This window comes from Panulirus ornatus, chromosome 2 (assembly GCF_036320965.1).
Source record: "Panulirus ornatus isolate Po-2019 chromosome 2, ASM3632096v1, whole genome shotgun sequence".
NCBI classification, from domain to species: domain Eukaryota; kingdom Metazoa; phylum Arthropoda; class Malacostraca; order Decapoda; family Palinuridae; genus Panulirus; species Panulirus ornatus.
Genome location: NC_092225.1, coordinates 69,962,521 through 69,968,520, shown reverse-complemented (window position 1 = coordinate 69,968,520; position 6,000 = coordinate 69,962,521).

Genomic DNA, 6,000 nt, shown 5'->3' with positions numbered 1-6,000 from the left:
ATCTGCCGTTCAAATGAATGATGTTCTTTCATTTTTCAACAGAGCAATTAAGCGACCGGAGGATAACTCGTTTGTAACGCCAGTTTACAGAAATCCTGTATTACAGGATTATGTAGAAAGTTCTTCTCTTTTATTCCTATTGATTTTCAACGTAATCCTCTTTATCCTTTGACTATGGAAGCTATCGACATTCATTCAAATTCTCTTAGATGTATGGAATAATTAGTGCTTTTAATAAAATTCTGAAGCGATAGCAAGTTCCCTCGTATTATCCCTGATACATAGATCATGAAAGCCACGATCTATCTGTCAGTTCAGTCAAACCTCAGTTAACCGCTGTACCAGTAACGATACAATCAGAAATTGCTCCGATTAAATAAGAAAAAAAGTATTTTCCAGAGATTCATAGTCGTTTCGTATATCAATTCATGTGCAGCAGCTGCAATACATTGTACATTGGTACAACAAAGACAAGTGGAGTCTCGGGATAATAAAAGGTTTCGGTCGGTCGACTTGAACGGGTGTCCATTGAGACAAACCACCATTCTCGGCTCTCAAGAAATCACTCACGGGGAAATCATCATCACCCTAGGTCAGCGTCCATGTTGTGTCTTAATGTAAAAGTCTGAGTAACCAGGATCTGCTGGTCTTGGAGGCGCTACATTCATATAGAAGGAAGCTGTTCAGATAAGCTTGTGCGAAGGCGCTACAAGATATATTTTCTTTAAGCATAGTTTGAGACGTTTTATGTTATACGTATATATTTTCAAACATCTCTCAAGAAAATTTAATCTAATCTATTCCTGCTTTCAGAATCATGTGAGTATATCCTTTACTATATTCCTATTATTTGTGTACCGTTGTGGTGAGTGTGTGGGTTGAGTGGGTTCGGTGGAATGGTATCAGAAAATAATTGGTCATAGAATTGTATTGTGTGTTCTCGGTGATCCTTGTATGTGCAAGAGACTGGTAAGGCTGGTTGTTGGAGATGGTGGGTTGGGTTGAGAGTCTGGTTAGCTGGTTGCTCAGGTTGAGGATGTTTGAGATGACGTAGCTGTGTTTACGAGTAGTTGATGGCGGGGATCTTTCGTGTAAGCGTTGAGGCAAGAGGATGGTTGGCAATGAAATCTTTGAATACATAGATGTTAGGTATTTTGGTTAGGTTCTGTAATTGGAGGGATGTTATCTAGGAAGGCATATGAAGAAGGGAGATATATACGTGTTGATTACATTATGAAAGGTATCAAGTAAATGTAAATCTATGGACTGTATCTTGAGAGGACGTTGTCTTTGTCTGTGATCTCTTACGTACTGTATTAGTGGCGTCTGGGAATGAAATGTGATGCACAGGTTAAGTTATGGCTGAGGCTTGGCCCAGCACAAACAAGACCATCCTTTTTCCGTTGGGTACATCCCACCTGCTCTACTCGTGTGTCCACGAAGAAGTGGGTCTGGTTAAATCATCCGCGGAGTTACCCCCAAACCCCCTAGCTGTGGAGGATGATATCAGTATCGTTTCCATGTGTGCAGCCCCACGAAATTTTCCGGCAACATCTCAGACGCCACAGCTCGCTGGAAGGTGCTGCAGCGGAGGACAAGAAGAGCTGGAATGATCATCTGGGAGGCGGTATGGATTCCAGCACCACCTCGTCTAACAGGGAGAAGGGGTCTGCTTGCATCCTCTGAGAGACATTTACACGGGTCATCTCGTAGTGCTGTGTTGACATAGTTCGAGAATTAGCCATCGATCAGGTTATCTATCAGTCAGGAAAAGGAATATCGCTTGACTAAATGAATGGAGAGACAGGGGAGCCTTCTCCGTGAACCATAGCCTAGGAGGGTATGCATGGGGCGTATACAAAATCACACATGAAAATGAAAACGAACCAAGCTACACATATGCTTGGGTAACAAGCTGTCAAATAAGAGCAAATACAAACAGAAGCAAGGTGTATTGTTATCTAAAGGTTAAAATGAAGTAGAGATGTAAAGGAGTCAGTGTTATATGTGACAGAAATCCTATTATCATGATAGCTGGAGGATGGGTAACGAGAAGGGAAAAAGAAAAGAGGAATGTTCACATGTACTGGCGTTAATGATGAAGGTTTTCAGTTAACAGCCGGGATGAAGAGGTATCAAGATACACACACAGTCTGCAACAAGACATATGATGTTAAGAAACCAAATGTTGAGGTAAGAGTTTACGGGAAGCGATAGAAATCGGAGTAAGAGTGTGGACCGAAAATCATGTGAAGGTCGAAGGGTTGACAGATACGTAAAGATACAATGCACAAGTTTGTGAATAGCTTTTTCTTAAGACTTAAATATACAGGCGATAACGATGTAATAGAGAACTGTACACTAAAGGTCTGGAGGAACGTAATCAAACCATTGTGTGAAGCACAGTTATGAACGGAAAGATACGTTGAGCAAATCAATCAGAACGACATTAATGTTGTGATATACGTTGTCTCGTACTGTTGTTAATGTTGTGATACTACGTTATCTCGCACTGTTATTAGTGTTGCGATACTACGTTGTCTCGCACTGTTGTTAATGTTGTGATACTACGTTGTCTCGCACTGTTGTTAATGTTGTGATACTACGTTATCTCGTACTGTTATTAATGTTGTGATACTACGTTGTCTCGCACTGTTGTTAATGTTGTGATACTACGTTGTCTCGCACTGTTATTAATGTTGTGATACTACGTTATCTCGCACTGTTATTAGTGTTGCGATACTACGTTGTCTCGCACTGTTGTTAATGTTGTGATACTACGTTATCTCGCACTGTTATTAGTGTTGCGATACTACGTTGTCTCGCACTGTTATTAGTGTTGTGATACTATGTTGTCTCGCACTGTTGTTAATGTTGTGATACTACGTTGTCTCGCACTGTTGTTAATGTTGTGATACTACGTTGTCTCGCACTGTTATTAGTGTTGTGATACTACGTTGTCTCGCACTGTTATTAGTGTTGTGATACTATGTTGTCTCGCACTGTTGTTAATGTTGTGATACTACGTTGTCTCGCACTGTTGTTAATGTTGTGATACTACGTTATCTCGCACTGTTATTAGTGTTGCGATACTACGTTGTCTCGCACTGTTGTTAATGTTGTGATACTACGTTGTCTCGCACTGTTATTAGTGTTGTGATACTATGTTGTCTCGCACTGTTGTTAATGTTGTGATACTACGTTGTCTCGCACTGTTGTTAATGTTGTGATACTACGTTGTCTCGCACTGTTATTAGTGTTGTGATACTACGTTGTCTCGCACTGTTATTAGTGTTGTGATACTATGTTGTCTCGCACTGTTGTTAATGTTGTGATACTACGTTGTCTCGCACTGTTGTTAATGTTGTGATACTACGTTATCTCGCACTGTTATTAGTGTTGCGATACTACGTTGTCTCGCACTGTTGTTAATGTTGTGATACTACGTTGTCTCGCACTGTTATTAGTGTTGTGATACTGCGTTATCTCGCACTGTTGTTAATGTTGTGATACTACGTTATCTCGCACTGTTATTAGTGTTGTGATACTACGTTATCTCGCACTGTTATTAGTGTTGTGATACTACGTTATCTCGCACTGTTATTAGTGTTGTGATACTACGTTGTCTCGCACTGTTATTAGTGTTGTGATACTACGTTATCTCGCACTGTTATTAGTGTTGCAATACTACGTTGTCTCGCACTGTTGTTAATGTTGTGATACTACGTTGTCTCGCACTGTTATTAGTGTTGTGATACTACGTTGTCTCGCACTGTTATTAGTGTTGTGATACTGCGTTATCTCGCACTGTTCGAAACGATACAGATGGCAATGTAAGGAGAGGACAGACATTGGCTGAATAGATGGTGGACGATGATTTCCTCATTATTGAAATTAGTTGTAGAATATAGGAACTGCATGTATTATCAACCTAAGATATAACTGATCATCAGAAAATAATATTCAGATTATGTCATAAGAAATGAATATGTATAAAAAACCTATTTCATGAACTCGGAATCAAGTGAGCTCAATTAGTATTTTCTGATTGAAGAGCTCCGTGTCCAGTGCTAAGGAGAGGTCTCAATTAAATGGACATTTAAGTGTGTTATGATTTACCAAGCCGTCATCCATTGTCCACGAAAATGACATTTGAGAGTCTCTACTCAGTGTTTGTTTTGACTGTACACTCAAAATCTTGAAATGCTTTTCACTCGCATATTTCCTGACTCAGTCCTTCAAAATCACTCCCGAAATCCCTTTGCCTCTCCCACCATCATTTCAAGTCGAACATATTTTCTGTATGATGTTCTTCCAGCTTTCTCTCTACCTGGCATTACACCCTTCAGACTTTATTCTTTACATTAAGAATATCTTTTTGTTTTCGTCCGCCTATGTGTGGCCTCTTTTCTTATGTAGTTAGAATATTTTCAAAGCTAAACCTTACCTACATTCTCCCAGTTAGACCTGGCTACGCTTGAAGGGATATGTATTCTCTCTCTTTCGCCAGAGCTCCAGCGTGGCCCAATTGATACAATATACAGCTTATTTGATAAATTGTAAACTTAGATTTCTTTACCAGTGTATTGATGTGCATGTATGTCATCTATAGCCAATGTGACACAAGGCATATAGAGGGGTTAAACAAATAAGGGTATCTGTCATTTACTTCATCTTAGAATGATGAAAATAATGTACATTCTGACCAAAGGAATAAGTTGTAATATAGATTTTACAAAGTCACATTCTTAAAGTGATTAAGAGATTTTTAATCACATTTCGGCTAATCATGTTTTTTATATGGGTATTTCATTGTAGTTTCTTTTATGAGAAAATATTCAGCGATCGAATTTTAACTGTAATGATCTACTGTCATGTACGTGTGATAGGATCTATAGTTTAAGAAATGTCTGTAATGTCGTATCCAACAGACATCCTCCTTTCTAAAAGTACTTTGTGAATCTGTGCTATAAAAAGTTGGTTCTATTCTCTTTCAGTACTCACAGCAATGAAGTTGTCAGACTTACGATGACTAACCCACAAACACAGTTGCCAATAAATCATCCATATCCTTGTCTTGATAGAATCAGCTGGCAGCTGGGGTGACATTTACAGGAAAATACGTGGGTGAGGGAGTGGTTGTTTCACTGAACACTGCCCTCCGAAGGAGCGAGCAGACAAGGGGCCCGGCAGGAAGGAATCAGCCACTATCTAGATGAAAGAATTAGTCATTCAACCTTTCACTTTCTAAGTACATGTGATTTGCTTCGTTCTTTTCGCATTCCATCGCCCGGTTCTTGCTAGTATCCTTTTCGTATAGTCTTCCCTTTAATTCTTTGAGACATCCCTTGATTTCTATCATTGCTCTCTCCCTGTGGAATAGAAAGTTTTCATTAATGCTTACCTACTTAATTTCTTTCTCTTGCCTCTCCGTGTCTCACTCACGGAGCAGTTGGTTGTCCCGCCAAGATTCCCTTTCATTCTCTGTGTATTCAGTAGGCACAGAGAATACACAAGGCATTCATGTCTTGCTCCCACTATCTTAAATCCCGAACCATAAAGTCTCTCTTTTGCTTTGAAACACAGCAATATCTCTCTCTGCTCCGAAACCCTCAGGCACTTCCACGACTTCACTACACCTTACGAACTTAACGCCATCGGCAACTATTTTCTTTTCAGTTTTTTGTGATTGACTTTTCCCAGATTCATAAACGCTGCACGCACACTTCTGCTTACCTAACGATTTCTATTATATCTTTTTTTGTCCATGGTAAAGATTCAGACTACTAAGCCACATAGGCCATTTACTCCACGTATTCACTTTTCTTTCATGTCGGTTCTGTTTTTCATCAGATTTTGCAGTTACCAACTGAACCGCGAACCTTCTCCAGCTCATGTTATAAGCCCCACGGACTCTTAGCTTTACGTATAACGTATGAAATTGTGCCCATGTGTTTTTAATTATTAGTTTCACCCGGTCCACTGGTACCTTAGTTTTAT